General features: G+C 40.4%; 1 protein-coding gene across 3 annotated transcripts in view; it reads left to right on the forward strand.

Annotated features, from left to right (window-relative positions):
• Positions 1–4,362: 4,362 nt before the first annotated feature.
• Positions 4,363–13,806, forward strand: part of hycc1 (hyccin PI4KA lipid kinase complex subunit 1) — a 109,058-nt gene continuing 99,614 nt past the window's right edge. For 2 of the 3 annotated variants that reach the window (XM_068008859.1, XM_068008861.1), the window contains exon 1: positions 4,364–4,516. The gene's annotated coding sequence lies outside the window, so the exon portion shown is untranslated. Of the gene's footprint in view, positions 4,517–13,806 lie in introns of all 3 variants that reach the window. The other variant, XM_068008862.1, reaches the window with a different exon arrangement.

Consider the following 13,806-nt stretch of genomic DNA (forward strand, 5'->3'; position numbering starts at 1 on the left):
GAGGCACTGAGATATGTACAAGGCCTCAACTGACCTCAAAGCCTGATCCAACTTCAACTACATCTAAAACTTTCTTTTAAGAGATTCTAGATCTCTATATTGTTAGATTCAGTTGCTCAGGACTTGCTTCTATTATGACACGATAGTAACATATTACATCAGGTGTGTGGTATCCTGGATACACAAGGTGAGGAGTTCAGTGAAAGGATGAGACAGGTTGTGTTTATTGTTGGTGTTCATTTGATGTTTAAATATTTTGATAATTTCAAATGGAAAGCACAATCAGAAAATTTATAAACTATTATCCTCTAGATAACCCGCAGTACCCAACAAGTGATTAGGGATGAGGGAGATAAGTTGCTTGAACTGCCATTATATTATTAGACTATGTCTCATGATATTTGTTTCCCATAGAAAAGCAGGAAAATAGCAAAATCTTCATCGTGAGCGGTCGAGTGAAAAAAACCCAAAAGATCAATAAAAATGGCTTTTGTGGTTATGTGTGCATATATTCTGGATGAGGCTCTCACAGCAGTGCTCACAAACATTGCCATAGCAACTCTAACTGATCACAGCAAGGTCATAGATTTTTGTTTAAATGAGAACATATTTTCATAATTCTTACAGAAAGGTGCGTGAGTGGAAAGAAGGAGTGGAGAGTAAACAAAAAGTCAGAGGAATCTGAAGATGGGCCAAAACCAGTGAAACAATCACAATGTGAGAGAAACTATTTGTTTTATTAAATCTGAGCAACTGTGGGAAATCAACTAGTATATGACATTTTGTTTTTCCATATGTCATCAGTAACTGGTAACTTTTAAGAGCGAAATAGAAACTTGTTGAAAATACTGGGTAGGTCTGGCAGCATCTGCGGAGAGAGAAACAGAGTTAACGTTTCAAGTTGATGACCCTACCTCAGAACTTTGGTAGTAACTTTTAATGTTACTATAAATGTTACCAATATTTGTTGTTGTTCTAGCCACAGTCCCAAAGGACCATAGACATCTCTGTTCATTAGACAGACACAGTTGGTAATGTACACCTTGAGGGCCATCACTCTTCAAGCATGGGGCGAGGCGAGGAGGCAGGCCTCCATGAGCTACCACAGCTGGTACAGGGATTGAACCCGTGCTGTCGGTGTCTTTCTGTGTCAAACTCTAGCTGTCTAGCTAACTGACCCCCTTACCAATAGTACCTTATTTTATTTGATCTCACCTCTTTGGGTCTATATGTACTGCAAGTTTAGTGTTGTTGCAATGCAGTTTCTGTTTTATGCCAGTGCTAAACTGTGCCATAAATTAGGAGTCAGATTCCAGTCCGGAGAAAAATTTTGGTGAGAACTTTGGATAATGAAATGTCTCACCTGTTGGAACCGCTACACACACTAAACCAATCTGACATTTAAGCATTTTAGAAAGCAGTGATTTTATGCTTTCAGAATATATTCCCAGAGGCACATCTAAGGTAGGGTGGAATTTTCTCCCACCCCATTGATACATCCTGTCTTCATCCCAAATGGATCAGAAATATTTGTACATTGGAGGACAGTACCCACAGCATTTTTGATGCTACTTTGAATTTGTGTTTTGCCATGGCACCTTGTTGGACAAAGTACATTTTTTAAAAAAAACAGGCGCTGATATAAAACATTTTGCTTTGGCCTTTTAAATTTTACTGGGCCCACTACCAACCAGGTAGGGTTTTAGCAATCTAGTGATCCTGCTTCTGCATACATAGCTGTGGGATTGACAAGGCGGAACTGTTGAGATTTCCAGTGGATGACACCATCCCACCAATCTGCCTCTTTCTGTGATGTCCGCACAGAAGGAAATGGATGCAAAAATCACGTGCTTCCATTTATTGCAACAGTTGGGTCTGTGAATTAAACAACATATTAGGCAGCACTTACCATAGAAAACTTCCAGTTACCCTGCAGGCACCACATAAGGGTACCCCAAGGTCACACAGGTTCACGAAAAACTTTCATTTATATATAACCTGATCTCTGACAAACATGCTAAAGAACTTCACTTAGTGATTTACTCTGAAGTGTATTGATGATTATTTTGCTATATGTACTAAAGATCCATTATTTGATTAGCCTGGAGTTATACTCAATTAGCACAGTGAACAGTGAATCACTGGGAATCATCCATCTGCAATATTACCAAACTCAGAGCCCATGCTCTGGCCCATAATATGTTGGATTGATGGGAAAAATTTCTCTGACTGACATTGTTCTGAGCTCTAATGGATGCCTACATAACTTTGGAGTACATTCATGAGGTGTCCACTGGTTTACTTGAATCCTTCTGCCAGTGGAGGACACCGCAGGACAATTGAAGAGAACTGAACCATCATTCAACATGCTAGACACATATTTTTAGTTCGACTCGGCTGCTTACTTTGTTAATGGTGCCTTCCTGCTGAGGGAATAGCACTTGGAGCTGTGTTTTTAATGGTAGCATTTAATTCATGCACAGTCACTCTACTGGTACAGACAAGAAATTGAACCAATGTCAGGCCCTTGAAAGCAATGAATTTCCATAAAAAAGTTACATGATTGCAACGTTTATATAAACAAATGTTTTCCAAATATTGTCCAAGGAAGAGGCTGCTTGTTATGATGGAGGAAATTGGACTTGATAACTTTTTCTCGTATTTGCTACTTTGTAAAATTTGTTTTATAAGGCTCTGGACTCTGATTTTTTTAAAAAAGCCACTCTGAACTGTACATTCAGTTGACCATGTGCTGATCTCTGCAAACTCCAATAATATGTTTTTCAGGCTGGAGGAAGATTTGTAGTGGAGTTCCCCAGGGGTCAGTGTTGGGACCCTTGCTTTTCCTCATATATATTAATGACCTAGACCTTGGTGTACAGGGCACAATTTCAAAGTTTGCAGATGATACAAAACTTGGAAGCATTGTGAACTGTGAGGAGGATAGTGGAGAACTTCAAAAGAACATAGACGAGTTTGTGGAATGGGCAGACAGGTGGCAGATGACGTTCAATGCAGAGAGATGTGAAGTGATTTTTTTTATTCATTCATGGGATGTGGGCATCGCTGGCCAGGACAGCATTTATTGCCCATCCCTAATAGCCCTTGAGAATGTGGTGATGAGTTGCCTTCTTGAACCGCTGCAGTCCATGTGGGGTAGGTTCACCTACAGTGCTAGCGGTTAGATACAACTGAGTGGCTTGCTAGGCCATTTCAGAGGGCATGGAAGAGTCAACCACATTGCTGTGGGTCTGGAGTCACATGTAGGCCAGACAATTTCCTTCCCTAAAGGGCATTAGTGAATCAGATGGGTTTTTACAACAATCGACATGGTTTCATGGCCATCATTAGACTAGCTTCTTAATTCCAGATTTATTAATTGAATTCAAATTCCGCTGTGGTGGGATTTGAACCCATGTCCCCAGATCAATACCCTGGGTCTCTGGGTTACTAGTCCAGTGACAATACCACTACGCCACCGCCTCCCCATTTTGGTAGGAAGAATATGGAGAGACAATATAAAATAGAAAGCACAATTCTAAAGGGGGTGCAGGAGCAGAGGGACCTGGGTATTTATGTGCATAAGTCATTGAAGGTAGCAGGACAGGTTGCCAAAACATACAGTATCCTGGGCTTTATTAATAGGGGCATAGAGTACAAGAGCAAGGAAGCTATGTTGAACTTGTATAAGACGTTAGTTCAGCCTCAGCTGGAGTATTGCGTTCAATTCTGGGCGCTTCACTTTAGGAAAGATGTGAGGGCATTGGAGAGAGTACAGAAAAGATTCACGAGAATGATTCCAGGGATGAGGAATTTCAGTTATGAAGATAGATTGGAGAAATTAGGACGATTTTCTATGGAGAAGGCTGAGAGGTGATTTGATAGAGGTGTTCAAAATCATAAGGGGTATGGACAGAATAGATAGACAGAAACTGTTCCCACTTGTGAAAGGATCGAGAATGAGAGGGCACAGATTTAAAGTATTTGGTAAGAGAAGCAAAAGTGACATGAGGAAAAAATTTTTTCACGCAGCGAGTGGCTAAGGTCTGGAATGTACTGCCTGAGTGTGTGGTGGAGGGAGGTTCAATTGAAGCATTCACAAGGGAATTAGACAGTTACATGAAAATAAAGAATGTGCAGGGATATGGGGAGAAGGCGAGGGGAATGGAACTGAGTGAATTGCTCTTTGAGAGCTGGTGCGGACACGATGGGCCGAATAACCACCTCCTACACTGGAACAATTCGGTGACATCAAAGCCCGGTCCCCGCCTTCCCATGATTGGCGTGCCAGAAGCACCGCCTTTTCGTCGTAGGCGGCCCGCCATTGGCCATCCTTTTGAAGCCGCGCTGTGGTTGGAGGGTTCCGGTCGCCAATCGTTGGACAGTGGCGGTCCGGAGCGAGCGAGTAAGCGGAACATCGGCATGAAACGGGCGGGATGGCGGTTTGGAGTGGGTCAGGTATTGGAGGAGAGTGAATTGAGTCAGCGGTTGGAGCTGGTCCGCAGGCTGGTCACAGGTGGGTCCGCCTTTTGGGTTTGGATGGGCGGTTACTGAGGGCGGGAGGGGAGCAGCTCGCACTTGGTGCGGGGCGACCTGCCCTCCTTTTGCCGGGCTGGGCCAGGCCAGGGCGGCGGTAACTTGTAGTGAAGTTTGGGTCTGGTCTTGACTGCTCCTCACGGTTTGTGTGTGAGAAGCCTGGCGTTTCAGTTGTCTTTTCCTGTGAGTCTGGAGGAGGGCAGCTGTTTAAGTCTCTAGGGTTTAATGTCGACTCCCTGATGGTTTCTAATTAGCAAATAATGTAAAGTGTTCAATTATAATTAACTTGTGTCGAGGATCGGAAAGTGGCCACTTCCTGACTGGGTGAAACCTCTCTCTCTCACTGAGACACACCCACACGGTCTGAAGGACGAGGCAGCTGTCAGCGAAACAAAAGGCAGCGAGCCAGACCCATCGTACACACTTTCAGACACAAAAGTTGTCGGAAAGCAGATTTCTCGCATGAACATTGCCCTTCACTGTAATTCTACCCGAGACGAGATACATAGAGCCATAGGCGTACATAGATGGTTCCTCGAAATGCGAACATTGCCTGTAAATTTTCTATCAGGAAATGGAGGAGCCCCTCCACCCCCAGTTTTTCGGCTTGTGGGCAGTCTGATTTGGCTGCCAGTACTGTTGTAGTTCCTTCCATTTTTGCTACAAATTGAATTACTCTATCGAGGGCAACGCAAAGCAACTACAGTTATTCAAAAGTTGCGATGGTGTCTTCAGGTCAAGAATATAAAAAAAAATTGCTGTATAGTATGGATGGGCTTAAATCCTGAGAAAAATATCAAAAGTGGTAGTAACACAGCAGTTTTAGGGTCCTGACCAACATTTGGCCCGACCAACATTGCCCAAGAAGGATTATCAATTCATTTATCCCACTTCTATTTGTGGGAGTTTAATGTTTGCTTTGTTTGCATAAATAACAATAATAATTATACATCAAGATTAATTAGTTGGCTATGAAGTGCTTTGTGACATTTGAGGCTTTGAAAGGCTATATAAATTGCTTTTTTCTTTCTGTGCCAATTTGTTCTTATGGTACTTCTGGAAACGATCCTGATGTGACTATCTTGGCGCAGAGCACTGTAAAGTAATTTCAGCATGAGAGAACTTGGAGCATGTATTTGACTACAGGATATTTGGATTGATTAGCATTTGAATCTTTTTGTTTTGGAAGCAACTACTGGGGGTAAATTTGGGACATCTGTCTTGGTTGCACTTCTTTGTGGCACCATCTGATTATATTACCTCTTGTAAGTTGTAATCAGGGTGCAATAATTCAATTTATATCGATTGAATTGAGCTGACCTGTTTAATAGTCATGATTACAACATGCAGTATGCCTATGCAAACACATTTTTCCAGTAGATAAGCGCCTCACATCAGGTTCTGAAGGATAGTTGTTTCCTGCCAGTTTATCCTGTCTTCTGTTGGAATTGGCAGCATCATAAAACCTACTTCTGAAGTAAGACAAATCTAAATTATGCCAACACTGATTTGAGCAAAGAATTTGATTGGCTTGGAATGATCTAATTGAAGGACAAGTCTGACCTCCTTTACCATTCCAAATAATATTTAATGCTTAATGTATTCACTGGGCAAAAATTATCAAATGTAATGCAATGATAATTGGTGCTTGGCCACGATGATGACACATGGTGGTGGTGCCTGAACTTTCTTTGTGGTTGCTTAGATGAACATGAAGGAACCTTTCAGGCAGCATTCATTTTAATTAGGATCTCAAAGCATAAATACTAACAGATTTTGATGTTTGATTTTGTATGTTTGCAGTTAAAAGATAATCTCTTTTTTTACAGCAGCTTACCAAAAAATAATGCTATTTGCATTATATTGTCAAATTCTGATATTCTTACTGTGCGTTGTGCTGGTGAAATGCAAGTTTAACTTTTGGCCAAATTTCATTGAACAGACAGAAAAGAAATGCAATTGAATAATGTAGCTTAAATCGTGCACCTATAGTCACTATGGAAACCTGAGTAATGCATTGTAATACTATGCTTATCGATTTGCATTTCCATGAGTGCTTATGTACATATCTATAATGGCAACTTGAGTCATTGATATTAACATACTTTCTGCTAATTTTATAGCAGTGTATTAAATCTATTTTGTACAGCTGTGACAATTATGTAAATTCCACATGCCTGGAAAAACACACACCCTATTTATGTCATCATTTATTGTCGTGCTTCTCATTTGTAGTCTGTCTCTAAGCAGCCAACAGCACTGATTCTAGCCTTGGCAACAGTCATAAAGTTCTGTTGTATAATTAGTAACAAAGCCAACAATAGATTTCTTTGTAGACAAGGTTGTTGTTCATTATTGGATGGAATTTTTTAAAAAAGTTCTTAAAAGTGATGAAAAATAATCGTTGCTCCTAGAATATTTGCTACAGAAATTATAATGAGTCATGGGGTCATGGTTTCTTTTGTCTTTTACTGGGTATTTATGCTAAGTTATACATTAATGACTTAGAACAGCATAATGCTATAGTAAACACAATTTACTAACTTTGGAATACTATTTCAGATGACTTTTTCAAATTAGTATTAGCGGAAGTACCACACTTGAAATGTATTGGGGCTAATTTCAATGGCAACTGTACCGTCTTGGCTTTATGGGCCTAATGGACCCAGCAATTCAGAGTAAACTGATCAGATTTGTAGATGATGCCAAACTTTGAATGATGGGTTGCAGTACAGCCAGTTGAATCTGAAGATGTAGTCCAAGAACCTGGAAGCCCAAAGAGTTGGGAAAACAAGTTGCCTGTCTCCCTCACTTCCTGCCTTTAAGGCACTCCTTAAAACCTACCTTTTTGGCCAAACCTTTGATTGAAGTGATTTATAACTTTAACCCCTTATAGGGATTAAACCAAATCGGGAGTACATCCATATAAATCTCCTTTAATCAAGTTCAAACCAGACAAATTCTCAGACACTTATTTGTGTCCAAAGAATTAGTCTAGCTTTCTCTCAAAGAAAGAAAACCAACAGAGGATATTGCCATCTTTCAGATAGCCTATTTTTAATATTTATGGCTAAGCCATAAATATCCCAGATATTATAAGGGTCTGGGAAACTCTCTTCAATACGTATTTCTCCACTTAGAGACAGAGTGGGTTTTTGTAGTTGTATACAGAATACTACATGAGACAATTTATTAACTTTTATAGATTTATTAAAATTTAACATGTAATAAACTTAAGTGGATAAATATATCACAATATTAAATATTACTGAGATGTAACATTCTTATTTCTAACATAGAATCCAAAAGTTTAACCTTGCTAATGTTACAGCAAAATTATCCTAGAATATCCAGACTATCCATCAAAATTTAAAGTAAACTTTTACCTTAAATCCTCCAAGCAAGGCATGAGATGAGAAATGTTGTTTGAGTTACAACACCCCTAAACTTTGCTTTCAAAACCCCTCATTTTTATATTATTTTTGAGGTGTCATCTGACTTCCAGCATTAATGTAACCTTCCTGTGTCCTTTTTAAAATCCATATTTTTAATTACTATTTTCACTTAATGTTTTACTGGAATCCCCCCATTTTCTGAAGTTGTAAGCCTTTATCTGGTCAAAATGTTTCTAATTGTGTTTACTTGACCTTTCTGGTTCCTGTGAGTACTTTCCATTTATTGTTAATTGCCCTTTCCATGGTACCCCACAGCAACCTCTAGAGCCAATTTGTCTGCATTAACAACCCCATAAACTAATTAAGTTTGTTGCTACCTCTTATTGATGTCACACAGGATATTTCAATGTGTGTGCTTATCTTCCAATTTCCTGGTAACAGAAATGCTATTCTAACCTTGAAATATTTAACATTTTTCTTAAAGGGGAATGTCAGTAAGTTCTCAAAACTGACCATTTGTTCAATCTTTACTTTTAAAAGGCATAATACACTAACTATTTCCAAATTCTACTTAATTAAGTCTATTATACCTATGTTCCATCACCTGGTCATCTCATCTAATATCTCCTTATGTGGCTCAGTGTCATGTTTTGTTTTATAATGCTCCTGTGAAGTGCCTTGTGACGTTTTATTATGTTAAAGGTGCTATATAAATATAAGCTGTTATAGAATTTGTAAATTGGACAACCAGTGGCAGATGAATTTCAAAAGTGCCTAGTATAGCATGTATGAAGAAAAATAGCTGACATACGCTGGTTGTAAGTCAGCTAAGGGGAGAAGTTGAAATAGATTGGGAGTATTAATAGATTTGACACCTAATGTCAAATCACTGCAGAGCAGCAATCAACCGATCAAAATAGAATCCTGAACTTTATTGTCAAAAGCATAGAGTATAATTCAAAGGATATCTTACCAAAAGTGTGCAGTTGTGGTCCAATTACACTATCCAATTTTTATTGGTGGGACACAAAGATGATGTTTAAACCCTGACGGCACTGCAGTGTAGGACTGCAAAGCTGATTTCAGAAACTGTTGAGAAATAAACATGGCTATTCATGAATGTGCGGGGAGGGGAGATTGAATGGGTAGCTCACAACGATACTTAAAATAGCAATTGGGATAGAATAGGTAAATGAAGAGTGCTATTTCAAGCTAGTGTGGAGATTCCGGTATAGGGGCACGTGTTCAAATGAGTAAAAGGCAAGCTTAAGACTGATGTCCAGAAGTTCCTCATGCCACGGAACTGTATCTTTTTTTCTCCTCTGTTTAGAACAGTGTATCTTTAAGGCAGAGAAGTTTTAGATTTCTGAGTAGTATGCCACAACTGCATTTGTTACGTAAGTGACAGCAGGAGAATGAGGAAGTCACACAGGGTAATGTTTCAATTTAACTGTGTGGAAAAACCAGCTAAAACCAGTTTTTGAGAGACACCAGCGAAGCGTGCTTACTGGAGGAAAGAGCTGTCTATTTCTCTCAGCAGAAATTCTACCATGAGCTACAAGCTGTGTTAATTGCCTAAGGAGGAAAAAAACCCTGTGAAGAGACCATTTGTATTGCTGGAGGTAGAAACATTCCTTTTCTTTACTTCCAATCCAAGAAGACTTTGCTTCAAGATTGAATCTCTCTTGACTCGGTTTTCTGGAAGTTGCAGTAACGTTTTGACTGAGACTGTCTGTTTTAAAATCCGAGTGGACCAATTGCTATACTCCTTGTTTAAAGAACTGTTTGATGCCTGCTACAACCAAAGTGCTTTGAATGCCTACCTATTAAAGGACTGTTTCATCAAATCCGCTTGGAGACTTGGAGTGGCATTTGATTATTTTTACACTAGGATACCTCGCCCATCAGGAACGTAACCCACAAAGATAACAATAACCCAGTTGTTCTTAAATAGCTAATTTTTTTGAACATTTTTTAAGAAAGAAACTGGTTAACTGTTTATTTTTGAGTATATGTGTGTGAATGGGGGAGTTAGGTTAAAATAAGTTATAAAGTCTTTAGACATAGGTTTAGCTTAATAGTGTTTAAGATTTAGTTTTTAATAAATAGTTAATTTGTTGTCTAAAGATACCTGGTTTGGTCTGTTTTATTCTGGGGTTTACTAGAATGTTTAATTCAGCGGTTTTCCAATTGGGTGGGAAAACTTTAATAATATGCTGTGACCTGTGGAGTGATGGGACTGAATTGACAGTGCTTTGCTCCCGCCTCAGTCGTAACACTCTCTATAGTGATCAACATATAGAGCAGAATTCTGGGTTGGATTGCAGAGGCAAAAAATTTTTGAATACAATTAACCACAAAACCATAAGGTTTTAGCAATCCAATGATTGTTTGTTTGTTTTAAGCTGTTAATTCCAAGACCTGGACAATTCTTCAATTGAACATTTGCCCCCTCCTAGATTTCTGTATGATCTGCAGATTATTTTGTACTGAAGTGTTATTTCTTTATAAGATACTCTAAGACCCTACAATGACTTCAACTTTGAGCATTTGTGGGGCAATTGTTTCGAATGCTACTGAGTTTTATGCAGTTTGTAAATATCCTTTTGAGTCTAATCTGTTGTAAGATTATTTCTGATGTGAAGATATTTGCTTGCCCAGTTCCCCTTCAGTGCCAGGGCACAGAATACCTGTGACCAAGAGGGAATAAAAAATGGGTGACCTGCTTGATCTCTTTCAAAGTCACTTCAATTTAACCAGCAGGAGTTATGCTAGAGTGAAAAATGACTTGATGACCTTTTCCCTGCAATAAAATGGTGTGAGGCTAATATGAAATAAAAACAAAGTGCTGGAAATATTTAGCAGGTCTGGCAGCATCTGTGGGAGAGAAACAGAGTTAATGTTTCAGGTCTATGGGCTCGGTGAGGCTTCCTCTTGGCAGTTCTCCAGAGACACAGCTGAGAAGGTGGACATCAGAAAAATGGAAGATCAAACCTGATTACCACCAGTCTGACAATGTGCATTGATTTGCCAATCAAGCAAAAGTAAGTTAGAGGAGCTTCAATGGTTGACTTCCCAATTTAGTTTTTTGGTTTTGTTGAGTTTGAGACCGAAGAGGGAAACAAACGTATTTCAGGTTGAGTGGTTTGGGCAGAGCAAGACTGCAAAAGGACAGTAATCCTGTGAATTAAATGTTGGTCTTTTGTGATCTGGTTTCAAATTCAGCTCAGACTGATGGGTTGAAAATATTCTGTCTCGCAAGAGTTCTATATTAAGTGAGTTTGCACTTAATTCAGTTGCTACTGGGCATCGGTCCCAGTACAAAATGCTCCCAATAGGAGGACAAAGGATTATAGGTATGCAAAATAGAGAAATTTTATTTTTAACAGTGAGTACTCTCTTCCGTTTTGGGGTTGAGGAATTTGGTTGCAGAATATAGGAGCTTTGTTGCATATCTAAGTATAGAACTACTATTATAACATTTGCACCTGATACTGGGTGCCTGAAATGGAAATCAATCTGTTTCCCAGTGCTAACCTTACTGAGCATAATTTCTTTCAAAAAAGTAAGTACAGCATTGTCAGAAAGTTGGTGGAGGGTAATTTGATATTTGGAGGCAAACTTCACAAAAAGTTGCAAATACTACAAAAGCATTTCCTGAAGTAGTGCACTTTTAAGTATCCACTTTTCCCCTCTTTCCACATGAATGTTTATAGATTAGACTTGAGATCCTTTTGTTCAGTTCCATCTAATGCAATTGATGTTTTGGCAGTCTGCCTCCTTTTGCACTGATCCTTAACCTGGAATAAGTTAAATTGCAAAACCTGAACATCTGTTCTTCATAGGCAGTCCCTCGGGAACGAGGCCGACTTTCTTGCACTCCAGGGTTGTGGGTCCTTGGGTGATTGAATAGTCCAATTCTGGATCCGCACACTCTGCCACAGGTGGGGCAGATGGTGTTTGGTGATGCGAGTGGATGGGATGCCCAAATTTCATAATGCTCCTTCTGCTGTTTGCACTTGGTCGCTGCCTGGGCATGTCGACATTGTTTTAACTGGCTGGCACCATCGTAAATGCTTCTACTCCATTTTGGGTGGTCTCGATAAGAGATTCCCATAAATCAGTGGAGATGTCACATTTTTTTCAGGGAGGCTTTAAGGACATCCTTGTCACATTTCCTCTGCCCGCCTGGTAACCTCTTGCCATGGCGGAGCTCTGAGTAGAAAACTTATTTTGGGTGTCTTGTCAGGCAAGCGGATGATGTGGCCCGCCCAACGTAACTGACTAGCCATGACCAGTGTCTCGATACTGGGGATGTTGGTCTGAGAGAGGACACTGATATTGGAGTGCCTGTCCTGCCACTGAATTTGCAGGATCTTGCGGAGGCACCACTGGTGATGTCTCTTCAGGGCTTTGAGATGTCTGCTGTACAGTGTTCATGTTTCCGACGCATACATTTGGGGAAATAACACTGCGGCCCAGTAGACCATGAGCTTGGTGGCAGGTTTGATGTCTTTGTTGTTGAACATTATTTTCGTCAAACGACTGAAGGCTGCGCTGGCACACTGGAGGCAATGCTGAGTTTCATCGTCGATGTCTGTGCTTGCTGAGAAGGCTCCCAAGGTATGAGAAGTGATCCACATTGTCCAGTGGTTCGCCGTGGATCGTGATAGTCGTGGGGCAGTGTTACGCTGTGGGAGCAGGCTGGTAGTGGACCTTTGTCTTCTGGATGTTTAGCTTAAGGCCCATTCTTTCTTATGCTCCTTGAATGCATCGATGAGGGTTTGAAGCTCTACCTCTGAGTATGTGCATACGCAAGTGTCGTCAGCATACTGCAGCTCAATGACAGAGGTTGGAATGGCCTTGGTTCTGGATTGGAGGCGACGTAGGTTAAATAGTTTCCTGCTCATCCTGTAGAGTAGATATGCTCCCACAGGGAGCTTCAAGGAGATCAAGTGGAGTGTTGTGGCAAGGAAGATGGAAAAGTGCGATGACGCAGCCTTGCTTGACCCCAATTTGCACTCTGATTGGGTCAGTGGCAGATTACAGCTTGCATGTCGTCATGCAGCAGGCGGAGGATGAAGAAGAATTTCTCTAGGCAGCCAAATTTGAGGAGGATGTTCCATAATCCCTCCCGGTTGATAGAGTTGAAGACCTTTGAGGTCGAAGAAGGCCATGTATAAAGGTTTCTGCTGTTATTATGTTTTTCTTGGAATTGCCTTGCTGTGAAGATCATGTCCGCTGTGTCTCTTGATGGACGGAATCTACATTGTGATTCCGATAGGAGCTCTTCAGCCATGGGGAAGAGACGGTTGAGAAGGATACTTGCAATGACCTTCCCTGTGGCAGACAGCAGGAATACCCCTCTATGGTTACCACAGTCAGTCTTGTTGCCTTTTTTGAAGATTATTAGAACATTATTAAATATGGGACAAGGACTCCATTTGGTACATCAAGTCTGCTTCAAGTAATCTACACCAGCTGTTTAATATCCTGAGGGGGAGCTTCCAAATAACCTGTCCCTGAGCTTCCCCGCACCCCTGACCCCCCCCCCCTCCCCCAAAATAATGAGGTAAATGTATAATCATTTTCTGACTTTGCACCACAAGTGGGAACCTTGTCCACCAGCTGCATGTAATTGAACATTCAGATACCTGAATCAGAAATCAGACACTCATGACTTTTTGCACAATTCTTGCCCAGATTTCTCATGTTTCTGTTCGAGGTATACCAAGTCAGAAAATTGCTTCTTGCATTTAAACTTTTCTGTGGTTCAACACTCACTATATACCAGGCATAAGCCTCAATTCCTGTCTGTAATTTTTAATCTTAACTGTCAAATTACTTTTTTATTCATTCATGGGATGTGGGTGTC

Source organism: Heterodontus francisci, chromosome 2 (genome assembly GCF_036365525.1).
Source record: "Heterodontus francisci isolate sHetFra1 chromosome 2, sHetFra1.hap1, whole genome shotgun sequence".
Classification (NCBI taxonomy): domain Eukaryota; kingdom Metazoa; phylum Chordata; class Chondrichthyes; order Heterodontiformes; family Heterodontidae; genus Heterodontus; species Heterodontus francisci.